Source organism: Nerophis ophidion, linkage group LG12 (genome assembly GCF_033978795.1).
Source record: "Nerophis ophidion isolate RoL-2023_Sa linkage group LG12, RoL_Noph_v1.0, whole genome shotgun sequence".
In the NCBI taxonomy this organism is placed as follows: domain Eukaryota; kingdom Metazoa; phylum Chordata; class Actinopteri; order Syngnathiformes; family Syngnathidae; genus Nerophis; species Nerophis ophidion.
The window spans coordinates 54,574,826-54,593,079 of record NC_084622.1 but is presented as its reverse complement, the minus strand read 5'-3'; the positions used below and the strand labels follow the sequence as shown (position 1 = coordinate 54,593,079).

Here is an 18,254-nt window from a genome sequence, read left to right as displayed (position 1 = left end):
GCAAACATAACATTATTGATGAGGCTCTCAATAAAAGGTAACATTAGAAAAATGACAAAAATATGGGGGGAAAAAACTCCCCAAAAAGAAAATTGTGAATAAAAAAATATTGCAGTTAGAGTAGATGACAATACAGGATAGTTGCCTAAAATGATTGATGCAAAAAAGATGACCTGACTAGTGTGCACTTGCAGCAGAAAATAACACATTTTTGAATGTCAGATAATGTTAAAGTTTAAAAGATATGCAATTCTACCCCGCCTTCCAACCCAATGCAGCTGAGAGAGGCTCCAGCACCCCCGCCACCCCAAAAGGGACAAGCGGTAGAAAATGGAAGATATGCAATTCCATGCAGCACATGCATAGGTTTGACATCTGCTTGTTATAATATGTACACATTTAATTTATAATTTACAAATAATATCGACCCCAAAAGGGAATAAGCGGTAGAAAATGGATGGATGGATCAATCAATCAATCAATGTTTATTTATATAGCCCCAAATCACAAATGTCTCAAAGGACTGCACAAATCATTACGACTACAACATCCTCGGAAGAACCCACAAAAGGGCAAGGAAAACTCACACCCAGTGGGCAGGGAGAATTCACATCCAGTGACAATGCTGATTATGAGAAACCTTGGAGAGGACCTCAGATGTGGGCATTATTATATAATTTATAATAATATCTTCTGTGCAAAATGGTCAGCACCCAAAGCCTTTTTTTTTAAACACATAATCTGTGGTATTGTGTTGCTGAAATGTAAAAAAAAACATATGAACTACTGGTCACCAATTCAATGACATCATCACCGCAATTGTTAGTGTGTGTCTGTTTGGTGTGTTGTCTGAACTGAGCGTGTGTGTGTGAGCGTGTGTTTGTGTTTGTGTGTATAAGCGTGTGTGTGCGTGTTAGTGTGTATAAGCGTGTGTGTGTGTGTGTGTCGTTTATTCCACATGCCCATTCAGATGGGGCTAAGCGGCTTGGAGTGGTTCTCATATCCGTATCCCCTTGTCTGTCGTAGATTGGACTCTATTGTGTGTGTGTGTGTGTGTGTGGGTGTGTGTGTGTGTCTGTGTGTGTGTGTATGTGTGTGTGTGTGTGTGTAAGAGAGAGAGAGAGAGAGAGAGAGAGGGGGTCCATTGTGGAGAGATGAGTCATGGGTAACGTGTTTACAGCCTTGTCCGTCGCCTTGGCAACAGAGTGGCTCTCATCCCTGTCATCCGTCCTGAGCATAATCATCTACTGGCAACAGATAAACACACACACACAATATATATATTATATATAAATATATATATATATATATATATATATATATATATATAAAAAGCCTGTTTCCATATGAGTTGGGAAATTGTGTTCGATGTAAATATAAACGGAATACAATGATTTGCAAATTATTTTCATCCCATATTGAGTTGAATGCACTACAAAGACAAGATATTTTTTTGTTCAAACTCATAAACTTTATTTTTTTGGGGGACATAATAATTAACTTAGAATTTCATGGCTGCAATACGTGCCAAAGTAGTTGGGAAAGGGCATGTTCCCCACTGTGTTACATCACCTTTTCTTTTAACAACACTCAATAAACGTTTGGGAACTAAGGAAACTAATTGTTGAAGGTTTGAAAGTGGAATTCTTTCCCATTTTTGTTTTATGTAGAGCTTCAGTCGTTCAACAGCCTGGGGTCTCCGCTGTCGTATTTTACACTTCATATATATATATATATATATATATATATATACTGTATATTAGGGCTGCGGTCCCACGATTTGATTCAATATCGATTCTTGGGGTCGCGATTCGATTATATATCGAATTTTCTAATTCAACGCGATTCTCGATTCAAAAACGATATTTTTCCGATTCAAAATTATTCTGTACTCATTCAATACATAGGATTTCAGCAGGATCTACCCCAGTCTGCTGACATGCTAGCAGAGTAGTAGATTTTTTTAAAAAAAAAGCTTTTATAATTGTAAAGGACAATGTTTTATCAACTGATTGCAATAATGTAAATTTGTTTTAACTATTAAACGAACCAAAAATGTGACTTATTTTACCTTTGTGAAAACATTGAACACAGTGTGTTGTCAAGCTTATGAGATGCGATGCAAGTGTAAGCCACTGTGACACTATTGTTCTTTTTTTTATTTCTAGTAATGTCTAATGATAATGTCAATGAGGGATTTTTAATCACTGCTATGCTGAAATTATAACTAATATTGATACTGTTGTTGATAATATTCATTTTTGTTTCATTACTTTGTTCTGTGTCGTGTTTGTGTCTCCTCTCAATTGCTCTGTTTATTGCAGTTCTGAGTGTTGCTGGGTCAGGTTTGGTTTTGGGATTGGATTGCATTGTTATTGTATTGCTGTGTATTCTTTTTTTGGATTGATAAAAAAAAATAATTATAAAAAAATAAAATCAAATAAATGAAAAATCAATCAATCAATCAATCAATGTTTATTTATATAGCCCCAAATCAGAAATGTCTCAAAAGACTGCACAAATCATTACGACTACAACATCCTCGGAAGAACCCACAAAAGGGCAAGGAAAACTCACACCCAGTGGGCAGGGAGAATTCACATCCAGTGGGACGCCAGTGACAATGCTGACTATGAGAAACCTTGGAGAGGACCTCAGATGTGGGCAACCACCCCCCTCTAGGGGACCGAAAGCAATGGATGTCGAGCGGGTCTAACATGATGCTGTGAAAGTTCAATCCATAGTGGCTCCAACACAGCCACGAGAGTTCAGTTCAAGCGGATCCAAGACAGCAAAAACGATTAAAAAAAAAAAAGAGAATCAACATGAGATTCATATTCAAATCTATTTTTTCCCACATCCCTAATATATATATATATATCCATCCATCCATCCATTTCCTACCGCTTATTCCCTTCCGGGGTCGCAGGGGGCGCTGGCGCCTATCTCAGCTAATATATATATATATATATATATATATGTATATATGTATATATATATATATATATATATATATATATATATATATATATATATATACACATATATATATATATATATATATATATATATATATATATATATATATACATTTTCTACCGCTTATTCCCTTTGGGGTCGCTGGCGCCTATCTCAGCTACAATCGGGCGGAAGGCGGGGTACACCCTGGACAAGTCGCTACCTCATCGCAGGGCCAACACAGATAGACAGACAACATTCACACTCACATTCACACACTAGGGCCAATTTAATGTTGCCAATCAACCTATCCCCAGGTGCATGTCTTTGGAAGTGGGAGGAAGCCGGAGTACCCGGAGGGAACCCACGCATTCACGGGGAGAACATGCAAACTCCACACAGAAAGATCCCGAGCCTGGTATTAAACCCAGGACTACTCAGGACCTTCGTATTGTGAGGCAGACGCACTAACCCCTCTTTGCCACCGTGCAGCCCATATATATATATATATATATATATATATATATATATATATACAGAACTGTTTCATAAGGGGTTCCCTCAAACATCAGATTTTATTTTATTTTAATATATATATATATATGTAAAAATAAATGGATATTTGTATAAACATCATATATTTTAAGTACATTATATTTACATTTTTGTCAATATGCTGTATGTATATATATATATATATATGCATACATACTGTATATCATATAAATAAAAATATGTGTGTGTGCGTGTGTGTGTGTGTGTGTGTGTTCTGTAGAGATGAAGTAGTCTTGTGATTTTTCCCCACATACATACATATATATATATATATATATATATATATATATATATATATATATATACACACATAATATATATTAATATATATGTACATATATATATATATGCATACTGTATACATACTGTTTATTATATAAATATAAAAATGTGTGTGTGTGTGTGTGTGTGCGCGTGTGTGTATATGAGGTCAATGTTTGTCCTTCCCTTATGAATGAAGGTGTTCTGCACATACACACTTCTAATTATTTGTTGAAGTGTTGCTTTATTGCTTTCTCCCCCCACATGTTGATATCTAAATTTGGTGCGGCGAGCCAGTTTGGCACACGTTTTTATCAATGGCGACAAAACAAAGGAAAGAGGTGTCTAAGGCTCACTCACTTTAAGGTAGAGCGAAGGAAACGATGGCGTGGGAGTCGGATCACATGATGAACAGCAGTCCTGTATCTTGCGGCAAGCAGTCACCGTCGGCCATCGAGCAGCAGCAGCCTGCAAGGCAGAAGGCGACACCTTTAAATACTTGAAGGGAAAAAATGCACTAATTGTGTAACACGAGTGAATGCAGCAGAAATACACATGATGAGCGGGCCCCGCTGAGGCATGGTTTCGTAATCCTCCATCTGAGTAGCACTCTTGTCAGCGCCCAGCTGTGCATTCATGCCAGTGATGTAAGGTAACATACTAAACTGTTCAAATGTAGTCATTTTTACCCCAAAGAAGCAACGATGAGCTTCCAGAAACATCTTTGGCTGCAATCAGTATGCAGGAGCTCTCTTCTGCCACTCGAACCCATACCAGGAGTCAAGTGTGTGTGTGTGTGTGTGTGTGTGTGTGTGTGTGTGTGTGTGTGTGTGTGTTTGTGTTCTTGTATTCCTACCCTTATTGAGACATCAACAAGGAAAAGTACCTTCCATTGTGTTGTGGTTTGTGCAGCCCTTTGAGACACTAGTGATTTAGGGCTATATAAGTAAACATTGATTGATGATTGATATGAGGATCGGTGAACAAGTTAGGCCAGTGGTGTCAAACTCAAATACAGAGTGGGCCAAAATTTTAAACGGAACAAAGCCGTGGGCCAAGGTTGAACAAATGAACCTTTTAATAGGGACCCAAACAAGTTTCGCATTAAATATTGAACAAGCGAGGCTTATATAACTTTAGTGACATGCAAAATCCAGTTTCAAATAATAATAATAATAATTAAAAGAATGTTAATGGCCTATCAAATAAAATGTAAATAAAAATGTTATGTCTTTTTTTCTATTTCTGAGGTAAATATAAAAAATTTTTCCACAGGCCAATAATAAATTTGAAAATAAAATAACAATAATGAATGAACCAAACATTCAAGCCTTGAAGTAGCAAGAGAAAATGCATGAATAAGACGTTAATTATTGGTCAGTTTGCTGGAAGTTTCCCGGAAGAGTTAGTGCTGCAAGGGTTTCTGGGTATTTCTTCTGTCGTGTTACGGTGCGGGTGTTCACCCGAAATGTGTTTGTCATTGTTGTTTGGTGTGGGTTCACAGTGTGGCGCATATTTGTAACAGTGCTAAAGTTGTTTATACGACCACCCTCAGTGTGACCTGTATTGCTGGTGACCAAGTATGCCTTGCATTCACTTGTGCGTGTGTGTGTGTGTGTGTGTGTGGGTGTGTGTGTGTGTGTGTATAAAATCCACAAATATTATGTGACACGCTGTTAGTATGGAGGAAAAGCGGACGTGACGACAGGTTGTAGAGAACGCTAAAGGCAGTGCCTTAAATGCACGCCCCCAATATAGTTGTCCAGGTGGAAATCGGTAGAAATTTGGGACAATGGTTGCCCCGGGAGATTTTCGGGAGGGGCACTGAACTTCGGGAGTCTACCAGGAAAATTAGGAGGGTTGGCAAGTATGAGTATTAGCGGTGAATGCGGTGTTACAGCGGCACCGACGCTGTATAACACCGGCGGGCCAGCTCTAATGCTAAATTGATATTGCCTCAAGGGCCAAATTAAATTACACGGCGGGCCAGAATTTGACACCCATGAGCTAGGACATAAATTATGGTTCCGATTAGGAAAACCATAATAGAGAATGTCTCATTTGCACCCCTGGTGGTGAAATCTATCAAAATGTGGGCGGTCCCAAAAAAGAGGGATTTTTCAAATTGACTGTGTGTCAGTTTTAAAAGTGCTCCCCCTCTGGGCAACATATGAAATAACAAATGGTAAATAGGTTTTACTTGTATAGCGCTTTTCCACATTCAAGGTACTCAAAGCGCTTTGACGCTATTTCCACATTTACCCATTCACACACACATTCACACACTGATGGCGGGAACTGCCATGCAAGGCCCTAACCACCACCCATCAGGAGCAAGGGTGAAATGTCTTGATCAATGGATGTCGAGCGGGTCTAACATGATACTGTGAAAGTTCAATCCATAGTGGCTCCAACACAGCCGCGAGAGTTCAGTTCAAAGCGGATCCAGGACAGCAGCGAGAGTCCCGTCCACAGGAGACCATCTCAAGCGGAGGCGGATCAGCAGCGTAGAGATGTCCCCAACCGATACAGGCGAGCGGTCCATCCTGGGTCCCGACGAGCGGTCCATCCTAGGTCTCGACTCTGGACAGCCAGTACTTCATCCATGGTCATCGGACCGGACCCCCTCCACAAGGGAGGGGGGGGACATAGGAGAAGGAAAAGAAGCGGCAGATCAACTGGTCTAAAAAGGAGGTATATTTAAAGGCTAGAGTATACAAATGAGTTTTAAGGTGAGACTTAAATGCTTCTACTGAGGTAGCATCTCAAACTGTTACCGGGAGGGCATTCCAGAGTACTGGAGCCCGAACGGAAAACGCTCTATAGCCCGCAGACTTTTTTTGGGCTTTGGGAATCACTAATGGGCTTCACGGTGGCAGAGGGGTTAGTGCGTCTGCCTCACAATACGAAGGTCCTGCAGTCCTGGGTTCAAATCCAGGCTCGGGATCTTTCTGTGTGGAGTTTGCATGTTCTCCCCGTGAATGCGTGGGTTCCCTCCGGGTACTCCGGCTTCCTCCCACTTCCAAAGACATGCACCTGGGGATAGGTTGATTGGCAACACTAAATTGGCCCTAGTGTGTGAATGTGAGTGTGAATGTTGTCTGTCTATCTGTGTTGGCCCTGCGATGAGGTGGCGACTTGTCCAGGGTGTACCCCGCCTTCCGCCCGATTGTAGCTGATATAGGCGCCAGCGCCCCCCGCGACCCCAAAAGGGAATAAGCGGTAGAAAATGGATGGATGGATGGAATCACTAATAAGCCGGAGTCCTTTGAACGCACATTTCTTGCCGGGACATATGGTACAATACAATCGGCAAGATAGGATGGAGCTAGACCGTGTAGTATTTTATACGTAAGTAGTAAAACCTTAAAGTCACATCTTAAGTGCACAGGAAGCCAGTGCAGGCGTAATGTGATCAAACTTAAAATTACGACTTTTATTATAATACTGCCAAAATTCTAAGTTTTTCTTGTGAAATTGTGACCTTTTTCTTGTGAAATTGTGACCTTTTTCTTGTGAAATTCCAACTCATTTTTCACAATAAGCTGTTTCATATTTGTATAGTATGTATGTATTAATAATGTTTTAAATACAAATCCTTATATAAAGGGTGGTCCTAAAGAAGTAGACGCTTTTCGGAGGTCTCAAGAAATTAACACGTACAAGAATGTGTGTGTGTGTGTGTGTGTGTGTGTGTGTGTGTGTGTGTGTGTGTGTGTGTGTGTGTGTGTGTGTGTGTGTGTGTGTGCCTGCAGGTGATGCTCAATACACAGGGAAGCTGCAGTCCCTTTCAGGTGCTTTTGAAGTGGTGACGCCTGTCTGTCCAGCCCGTAGCCATGACGACGTGTGCATGCAGACAACGTACACGCACATACAAAGCCAGCAAAGGCCCAGGGATTGTGGCGTGTGGGAGGACGTGTGAGATGTTGCAAGATGCAGACGGACAGGTGAGTTGACGTGCAGGTACAAGGCGACGAATCGCAGGCGAAGCGTTCTGAAGCAACGATGCAATGAGGCTTTTGGTAACCGTGGTAACTTAAATATGGTACTGTGTGCACACAAGGCTCTGGGAGGAGAGAAGCAACATCCAAGTTTGGCAAACAATTTATTTTCTTTGTTTTCAGTTTTCGAGGTAAGTGTCTATGCTTTTCTCGTTTGTTTTCTGATTGAATAGTCAACTAATCAATCAATCAATCAATGTTTACTTATATAGCCCAAAATCACTAGTGTCTCAAAGGGCTGCACAAACCACTACGACATCCTCGGTAGGCCCACATAAGGGCAAGGAAAACTCACACCCAGTGGGACGTCGGTGACAATGATGACTATGAGAACCTTGGAGAGGAGGAAAGCAATGGATGTCGAGCGGGTCTAACATGATACTGTGAAAGTTCAATCCATAATGGATCCGACACAGTCGCGAGAGTCCAGTCCAAAGCGGATCCAACACAGCAGCGAGAGTCCCGTTCACAGCGGAGCCAGCAGGAAACCATCCCAAGCGGAGGCGGATCAGCAGCGCAGAGATGTCCCCAGCCGATACACAGGCAAGCAGTACATGGCCACCGGATCGGACCGGACCCCCTCCACAAGGGAGAGTGGGACATAGAAGAAAAAGAAAAGAAACGGCAGATCAACTGGTCTAAAAAGGGAGTCTATTTAAAGGCTAGAGTATACAAATGAGTTTTAAGGTGAGACTTAAATGCTTCTACTGAGGTGGCATCTCGAACTGTTACCGGGAGGGCATTCCAGGGTACTGGAGCCCAAACGGAAAACGCTCTATAGCCCGCAGACTTTTTTTGGGCTTTGGGAATCACTAATAAGCCGGAGTCCTTTGAACGCAGATTTCTTGCCGGGACATATGGTACAATACAATCGGCAAGATAGGATGGAGCTAGACCGTGTAGTATTTTATACGTAAGTAGTAAAACCTTAAAGTCACATCTTAAGTGCATCCCTTTCTTTATGTCATTATTATAATAAGAAACAATATAACTAAATAAAGGTCACCTCATATAGATTAAATTACATTTTTTGAACATGATTTTTTTAATCATAGGCAAAGGTGACCTAATGAAATATACAGTACCTTAACTCAACCACTGAGATATTGTCTGGTGTGCTGTAAGAAACCATGCAACTGTACCTAATTTGGTCCCAAAAATATTTTTCACAAATGAATAATTATACTCTGCAAAAATTGTGCCGTTGTTTAGTGTCTGTGCTCTGTTAAACTCGACAGGGTAACCACGTAATACCCCAAGTCAGTAGGTGGCGGCAGCTAGTTAATTGCTTTGTACATTTTGGAATGTGTCGGGTGAGACGAGGATGGTGTGTTGTGACTACAGCGGGAGGCAGGGTGCAGGTAAAAAAGGTATATAATGCTTATACCCAAAATGAATAAAAGGGAAAGGAAATGGCTAAGCTAAACGAAAGTAAAACTAAACTGGCTACAAAGTGTCATGTCTGTTTTGTTTTTTTGGACACTCAGTTCCTGTTTTTGCACTTCCTGGTTTGTTTTGTTGCCATGACAACTCATGTCTTGCACCTGTTTTCACTGATTATGTCACTGCTATTTAAGCTGTCTGTTTCTGTTCTTAGTCCTGGTAACATCACCTCCTTCACATCCTCGATCACCTGCTATGCACCTTGCAATCCATGCCAATTATCCATTTCCCGTTCTCGTTTTGTTCCGAGTAAGATTTCTCATTACTCATGCCACAGTGCAAGTGTTTTGTTTCGTGTTTATTAGGGCTGTGAATCTTTGGGTGTCCCACGATTCGATTCAATATCGATTCTTGGGGTCACGATTCCATAATATATCGATTTGATTCTCGATTCAAAAACGGAACTTTTCCGATTCAAAACGATTCTGTATTCATTCAATACATAGGATTTCAGCAGAATTTACCCGTCTGCTGACATGCTAGCAGAGTAGTAGATTTTTTTTAAAAAGCTTTTATAATTGTAAAGGACAATGTTTTATCAACCGATTGCAATAATGTACATTTGTTTTAACTATTGAACGAACCAAAAATATGACCTATTTTATCTTTGTGAAAATATTGGACACAGTGTGTTGTCAAGCTTATGAGATGCGATGCAAATGTAAGCCACTGTGACACTATTGTTCTTTTCTTCATTTTTATAAATGTCTAATGATAATGTCAATGAGGGATTTTTAATCACTGCTATGCTGAAATTATAACTAATAGTGATACTGTTGGGGATTATATTAATTTTTTTCACTACTGTTAGTTTGTTCTGTGTCGTGTTTGTGTCTCCTCTCAATTGCTCTGTTTATTACAGTTCTGAGTGTTGCTGGGTCAGGTTTGGTTTTGGAATTGGATTGCATTGTTATGGTATTGCTGTGTAGTGGTTTGTTAAAAAAAAAAATAATAATAAAAATAAAAATAAATCGATTTTTTAAAAATGAGAATCGGTTCTGAATCGCACAACGTATTCGGATCAATTTCTTCTCACACCTGTAGTGTTTAAAGTTAATTGCCTTTGTGCTAGTCTTTTGTTTCATAGGCAAGTTTTTATACCGCCATTGTGCGCATCCTTTTTTTGTTCCTGTAATTAGTTATAGTATAAAATAAAAAAAGATGTCTCTACCTTTACGCTGTTTCCGCTCCATTCTCTTGTCACCTCGGGAAAACAATCCACGTCCAAGTCCAAGTCGTGACACGAAGTAAACAGAAACAGAATGCTGGACGACAGCAAAAACTTACGGCGTCCACAAAGTACGTCCGTACATGACATGACAACCAACAATGTCCACACAAATAAGGATAGCAAAACAACGTAAATAGCCTTGATTGCTAACATAAAGCAGGTGCTCGGAAAAGCGCTTAAAGGAAGACAGGAAAACACCAACAAAACAGGAAGGGCCACCAGAATAACAGAGCGAGACAAGAACTGAAGCACTGCACACAGGAAAACACCAACAAACTCAAAATAAGGTGGAGTTACATTTTTTAACGTTTTTTCTGCTGGTGGTGTGCCTCCGGATTTTTTTTAAGGAAAAAAATGTGCCTCGCCTCAAAAGAAGGTTGAAAAACACTGCCTTAACTCACAAGGTTCACTGTGACATTTGCTACGCCAACTAATGGCAGAGATGCTTGGAACTTGCAACTTAAAAAAATGACAGCTTTTATCTCAAAACACTCCAACTGTACTGTACTCCTACTCAGGGGTCCTTGATCTACGCATGAGTTCCGTTCCCAGGACGGCGAAGTAAGTTGACTCATACCTAAATCACACTTAAATGAGCACCAAAGTCACTTAAAATGTGCACAAAACACATGAAGGAAATATGAATACTACAGTAAAAGCAAGAAATAAATGGACATTCCTACTTTTGTACCTGTGGTTGTCTTGCACACTATAAGGGAGGGACAGACTTACTTTTAATAATGAGACCACTACACTGCCTAGTTTTTACTGTCCACTTCCTAATGGAAGAAGCTTTTATGGGTGTAATGATCTAGGTCAGGGGTGTCAAACTCAAATACAGAGTGGGCCAAAATTTAAAACTGAACAAAGCCACGGGCCAAGATTGAACAAATTAACCTTTTAATAGGGACCCAAACAAGTTTTGCATTGAATATTAAACAAACAATACTTATATAACTTTAGAGTGACATGTAAAATCGAGTTTTAAAAAATAATCATTAAAAAATATCAATGGCATATCAAATAAAATTTAAATAAAAATTGAACGCCTCTTTTCTATTTGCAGCCCTCTGAGGTAAATATCAAAATAAACTTTTTCCACAGGCTAATAATAAATTAATCAAACATTCAAGCCTTGAAGTAGCAAGAGAAAGTGCATGAGTAAAACATTATTTATTGCTTGGGGGGCAGGGGGGGGGGTATATTGTAGCATCCCGGAAGAGTTAGTGCTGCAAGGGGTTCTGGGTATTTGTTCTGTTGTGTTTATGTTGTGTTACGGTGCAGATGTGTTTGTTATTCTTGTTTGGTGTGGGTTCACAGTGTGGTGCATATTTGGAACAGTCTTAAAGTTGTTTATACGGCCACCCTCAGTGTGACCTGTATGGCTGTTGAACAAGTATGCATGGCATTCACTTGTGTGCGAGTGTGTGTGTAAAAGCGGTGTATATTATGTGACTGGGTTGGCACGCTATTTCTATGTAGGAAAAGCGGACGTGACGAGAGGTTGTAGAGGATGATAAAGGCCGGGTAGAAATGGGGAGAATTTCGGGAGAATGTTTAGCCCGGGAGATTTTCGGGAGGGGCACTGAAATTTGGGAGTCCGGGAAAATCGGGAGGGTTGGCAAGTATGAGTATTAGTGGTGAATGCGGTGTTACAGCGGCACTGCCGCTGTATAAAACTGGCGGGCCAGCTCTAATGTTAATTTCATACTGCCTCAAGGGCCAAATTTGGCCCGCAGGCCAGAGTTTGACACCAATGATCTAGGTCCTTCATGTCGTTTGAGAGATACAGTAGATTAAAAGTAGAGATGTCTGATAATGGCTTTTTTGCCGATATTCCGATATTTTCCAACTCTTATTACAGAATCCGATATCAACCGATACCGATATATACAGTTGTGGAATTAACACATTATTGTGCTTAATTTTTTTGTGATGCCCTGCTGGATTCATTAAACAATGTAACAAGGTTTTCCAAAATAGTCAATTCAAGTAATGGAAAAAAATGCCAACTGGCACTGCTATATTTATTATTGAAGTCACAAAGTGCATTTTTTTTTTAACGTGCCTCAAAACGGCAGCGTGGAATTTGGGACTTGCTCTCCCTGAGAGTGCATGAGGAGGTTGAAGTGGGCGGGGTTGGGAGAGGGGTTGAGGTTGGGTAGGGGGAGATGTATGTTGTAGCGTCCCGGAAGAGTTAGTGCTGCAAGGGGTTCTGGGTATTTGTTCTGTTGTGTTTATGTTGTGTTACGGTGCAGATGTTCTCCCGAAATGTGTTTGTCATGGTTGTTTGGTGTGGGATCTCAGTGTGGCGCAAATTTGTAACAGTGTTAAAGTTGTTTACACGGCAACCCTCAGTGTGACCTGTATGGCTGTTGACCGAGTATGCCTTGCAAAAGCCGTAGATATTATGTGACCGGGCCTGCATGTAAAGGCAGTGCCTTTAAGGTTTATTAACGCTCTGTACTTCTCCCTACGTGTGCACAGCAGCGTTTTAAAAAGTCATAAATGTGACTTTTTGAAACCGATAATTTTGAAACCGATACCGATATTTTCTGATATTACATTTTAAAGCATTTATCGGCCGATAATATCGGCAGTCCGATATTATCGGACATCTCTCATTGAAAGATAACAAAAAATTAAGTGATGACCTTCCGCAGTGTCGCCACCTGTGACTACGTTTTGGACTGAACACATAACTATAGTTCTTTTTTTCTCTTTGTTCCGTATTAATAATGCATGGAGGTGCAGCGTAAACATTAAGATTTGTAACAGGAGCATCACGTGTATCGATATTACGAAGTCATATTAATGCAACAAATAAAAGCCCTACGACACAGGTGTCAAACTCAAGGCTCGGGGGGCCAGATCTGGCCCGCGATATAATTTAATCTGGCCCGCAAACGCCTGGTACTGATATGTGTCAATAAAGTACTTAATTTTTGTTTCCACTTCGACAAAAAAATATATGTACTGCTTGAAATTGCATACCTTTTACATTTTAATAGCATCCCTTATGGCAACAATATTACAGTATATTATCATACTTTCCAAACACGTTTTTGTCGAATCAATCAATCATCAATCAATCAATCAATGTTTATTTATATAGCCCCAAATCACAAATGTCTGAAAGGACTGCACAAATCATTACGACTACAACATCCTCGGAAGAACCCACAAAAGGGCAAGGAAAACTCACACCCAGTGGGCAGGGAGAATTCACATCCAGTGGGACGCCAGTGACAATGCTGACTATGAGAAACCTTGGAGAGGACCTCAGATGTGGGCAACCCCCCCCCCCTCTAGGGGACCGAAAGCAATGGATGTCGAGCGGGTCTAACATGATACTGTGAAAGTTCAATCCATAGTGGCTCTAACACAGCCGCGAGAGTTCAGTTCAAGCGGATCCAAGACAGCAGCGAGAGTCCCGTCCACAAGAAACCATCTCAAGCGGAGGCGGATCAGCAGCGTAGAGATGTCCCCAACCGATACAGGCGAGCGGTCCATCCTGGGTCCCGACGAGCGGTCCATCCTGGGTCTCGACTCTGGACAGCCAGTACTTCATCCATGGTCATCGGACCGGACCCCCTCCACAAGGGAGGGGGGGACATAGGAGAAAGAAAAGAAGCGGCAGATCAACTGGTCTAAAAAGGAGGTCTATTTAAAGGCTAGAGTATACAGATGAGTTTTAAGGTGAGACTTAAATGCTTCTACTGAGGTAGCATCTCGAACTGTTACCGGGAGGGCATTCCAGAGTACTGGAGCCCGAAATGAAAACGCTCTATAGCCCGCAGACTTTTTTTTGGGCTCTAGGAATCACTAATAAGCCGGAGTCTTTTGAACGCAGATTTTTTGCCGGGACATATGGTACAATACGATCGGCAAGATAGGATGGAGCTAGACCGTGTAGTATTTTATACGTAAGTAGTAAAACCTTAAAGTCACATCTTAAGTACACAGGAAGCCAGTGCAGGTGAGCCAGTACAGGCGTAATGTGATCAAACTTTCTTGTTCTTGTCAAAAGTCTAGCAGCCGCATTTTGTACCAACTGTAATCTTTTAATGCTAGACATGGGGAGACCCGAAAATAATACGTTACAGTAATCGAGACGAGACGTAACAAACGCATGGATAATGATCTCGGCGTCTTTAGTGGACAAAATGGAGCGAATTTTAGCGATATTACGGAGATGAAAGAAGGCCGTTTTAGTAACGCTTTTAATGTGTGACTCAAAGGAGGGAGTTGGGTCGAAGATAAATAACAATACATAACTTTAGAGCAAACTACCCATCAAATTATTTAAAATTACAACACATTTTACAATGTTCTTTACAGCATATCGATATAGATAAAATGTAAAAAAAAAACTTTTACTTGTCATGATCTGTGGTCTGGATCATGTCTTATTTTCTGTTAGTTTTAAGACCCCATTAGTTCCTGTTTTTATGCACCGTTGTTTTTTTTAGTTTCCATGGAGGCTTATTAGTTTCACCTGCCTCTGGTGTTCGGGACACGCACCTGCTCTAATCAAGAGACCATGATTTAAGCCTGTCTTTGCCAGTCAGTCGGCCTGGCGTCATTACTTGCTTCCATGCCATAGTTATGTTAGTTAGTAGTTTCATGCTTGTTTCATGCGATACCATAGTTCAGGCCACAGTAAGTCGTGTTTATTTCATGCTACAGTTAGAGAGTTGTTGCCTGTTCCATAGTTCCATGTTTCCTGCGCTAAGTTTTCGCCTTAGCTTCCGCGTGTGATAGGCACACTTGCCTTTGTTGTATGCCTGTTATTTTGTAGTTAGATTAATAAATATGTTCCTACCTGCAGACCTTGTCCGGAATAGTCCGTTTGCATCCCGGGAGAACAAACCTTGCAGTAAGCTGCGACCCTCCCGTTATGACACTACTGTTTTTTGCCAAACTGCCAATTTTTGACTGTGAAATCTACGGTTGTTGTTTTTAGCGGTGTATTACTGGAAATGGAAAGACGGTACATTTGTTTTTACACTAGACAAACTGGCAGTTAAGTTGCCAAATTAAAAAAATTACTTTTTTTCCATCAACAATATAAATTTAAATTGAAAACAACAATTCTGGCAACTTAACTGCCAGCTTTTTTCGTAAAACTATTTTACAGTAAAATTTTGTGAATGTAAAGTTTTTACTTTAAATTCGACAGTCTAGTCAAAACCCATCCATCCATACAATTTTCTACCGCTTGTCCCTTTTGGGGTCGTGGGGGGTGCTGGAGCCTATCTCAGCTGCATTTGGGCAGCATATTACTGTAAATAAAAAAATAAAAAACTACTACTGTTTTTAGCGTCAAAATTCTGTTGACTAAACTGTCAATTTTTGACTGTGAATTCTACGTTTGTTGTTTTTAGCAGTGTATTACTGGAAATGGAAAGATGGTAAATTTGTTTTTACGGTAGAAAAACTGGCAGCTAAGTTGCCAAAATAAAAAAAGAACTTTTTTTACATCAACAATATTAATGTAAATTGAACACATTAACTGCCAGCTTTTTCTGTAAAACTATTTTAAAGTAAAATTTTGTGAATGTAAAGTTTTTACTTTAAAATTGACAGTCTAATTAAAACCCATCCAGCCATCCATTTTATACCGCTTGTCCCTTTTGGGGTCGCGGGGGGTGCTGGAGCCTATCTCGGCTACATCTGGGCAGCATATTACTTTAAATAAAACAAATAAAAACTACTACTGTTTTTTGCGTTGAAATTATGTTGACTAAACTGCCAATTTTTGACTGTGAAATCTACGGTTATTTTTAGTGGTGTATTACTGGAAATGGAAAGACAGTACATTTGTTTTTACGGTAAAAAAAAACAAACTGGCAGCTAAGTTACCAAAATAAAAAAATACCTTTTTTTTCCCACTAAAAATATAAAGGGAAGTTTAACACAAAAATTCGGGCAACTCAGCTGCCAGCTTTTTCCGTAAAACTATTTTACAGTAAAATGTTGTAAATGTAAAGTTTTTACTGTAAAATCGACAGTCAACTTAAAACCCATTCATCCATCCATACCTTTTCTACCGCTTGTGCCTTTTGGGGTCGCGGGTGTTGCTGGAGCCTATCTCAGCTGCATTTGGGCAGCATATTATTGTAAATTAAAAAAAAAAAAAAAAAAAAAAAGTTTTTTGCATTAAAATTCTGTTGACTGAGCTGCCAATTTTTGACTGTGAAATCTACGGTTGTTGCTTTTAGCGGTATATTACTGTGAATGGAAAGACGGTACATTTGTTTTTACGGTAGAAAATCTGGCAGCTAAGTGGCCAGATTAAAAAAAGAACTTTTTTTTCCCATCAACAATATAAATTTAACACAAAAATTCTGGCAACTTAACTGCCAGCTTTTTCCGTAAAACTATTTTACAGTAACATTTTGTGAAAGTACAGTTTTTACTGTAAAATCAACAGTCTACTTAAAACAATTTATATAATTAATAATAAAATCCAGAGGAAAATTCATGCATTATTCGCTGTTACAAGCGGCCCTCTGATGGCAGCAATAACTGCGACGTGGCCCTCAATGAAAACGAGTTTGACATCCCTGCCCTATGCCTTACATCCGGGCCAACTGTGCTAACAAAAAACGATTTCTAAAAAATGGCTTACCCTATTGTGGAGAGGCGGATCCGACGGTCCGACAGCAGGGCAGGGCATGCTGGAGCCCTGCCCAAGATGGCGGCAAGGAGGCGGAGAACGTGGCTGAGCGGAGAGGCGGGGCATGCCGGGAGCGAGATCAGGTGCGTGGCTCGCACACCGGGACACAATTGACTTATCTCCTCACATTGTATAAAAGGGGAGAAGGAGGAGAGATCAAAGCAGAAGGAGGAGAGTCCGCAGTAGATGCAGCGCAAGAGCAACTGAGAGAAGACGGCGATGACGGAAGCGACCGAAGAGCGAGCAGCAGAGGAGGAGCTGAAAGGCAACCCGGCAAGAGACAGCTTTATTTGAAAAAGTAAAAAGAGTCCAACCGGCTCAAAGCAATGTCCTTCCTGAGTGGTCAATGGAACCCGCATAACGACAGCAAGCGACTGTCACACCTATATTTAATGTTGATTCCTGTTCTTAACTTTCTATCAATTGCAGTAAAAGATTTAGCAAACTTCAATGTGCCGCAGGGTAGTTTCTAACAGTATGATACATATTGTTATGGGGATGGTGCCATGATTTGTTTTGCCTTCGACCCTCAAATGATCAACTCCTGAATAGGGTCATGGACGAGCTGGAAACTGTCGTGCAAAAGTCTAACTTGGTCGCCCACTAATTGAAGGAAACATAATGACAAACAACATTTCTCACTCACATTCACAACTTTGGTCCATTTAGAGACTTCAGTTAGTCCAGGGGTTCGGCAACCCACGGCTCCAGATCCGCGTGCGGCTCTTTGATCACTCTGGTGTGGCTCAGCTGTAAACTTGTCGACTTTCCCGAATTCGACAGGAGATTTCTGACCTGAGTGCCTTTCCCTAAAACTGTCTGAGGGTTGCATACTGCGATATTCATTCGGACAGCAACATTGAGAGCGGGCCGTGATGACAATACCCAAAACAACTTCTAATACATGTAGTTTGTGCCCGCTGTTACACAACATTATGTGCATGCCGCCCGGTCACGTATTGTGTGAAACCTCTATCACAGTCCTCAGGTGATTGCAAGGCATACTTGTTCAACAGCCATACAGGTTACACTGAGGGTTGTGATACAAACAACTTTAACACTCTTACTGTTATGCGCCACACTGTCAACCCACACCAAACAAGAATGACAAACACATTTCGGG

At 40.6% G+C, this 18,254-nt stretch overlaps 1 protein-coding gene across 2 annotated transcripts in view; it reads right to left on the bottom strand.

Moving 5' to 3' along the window:
- Positions 1 to 18,254, bottom strand: part of LOC133563572 (tyrosine-protein phosphatase non-receptor type 5-like) — a 94,157-nt gene that overhangs the window by 50,616 nt on the left and 25,287 nt on the right. For both annotated transcript variants that reach the window (XM_061917749.1, XM_061917750.1), the window contains exon 2: positions 4,135 to 4,242. The gene's annotated coding sequence lies outside the window, so the exon portion shown is untranslated. The remainder of the gene's footprint in view (positions 1 to 4,134; positions 4,243 to 18,254) is intronic.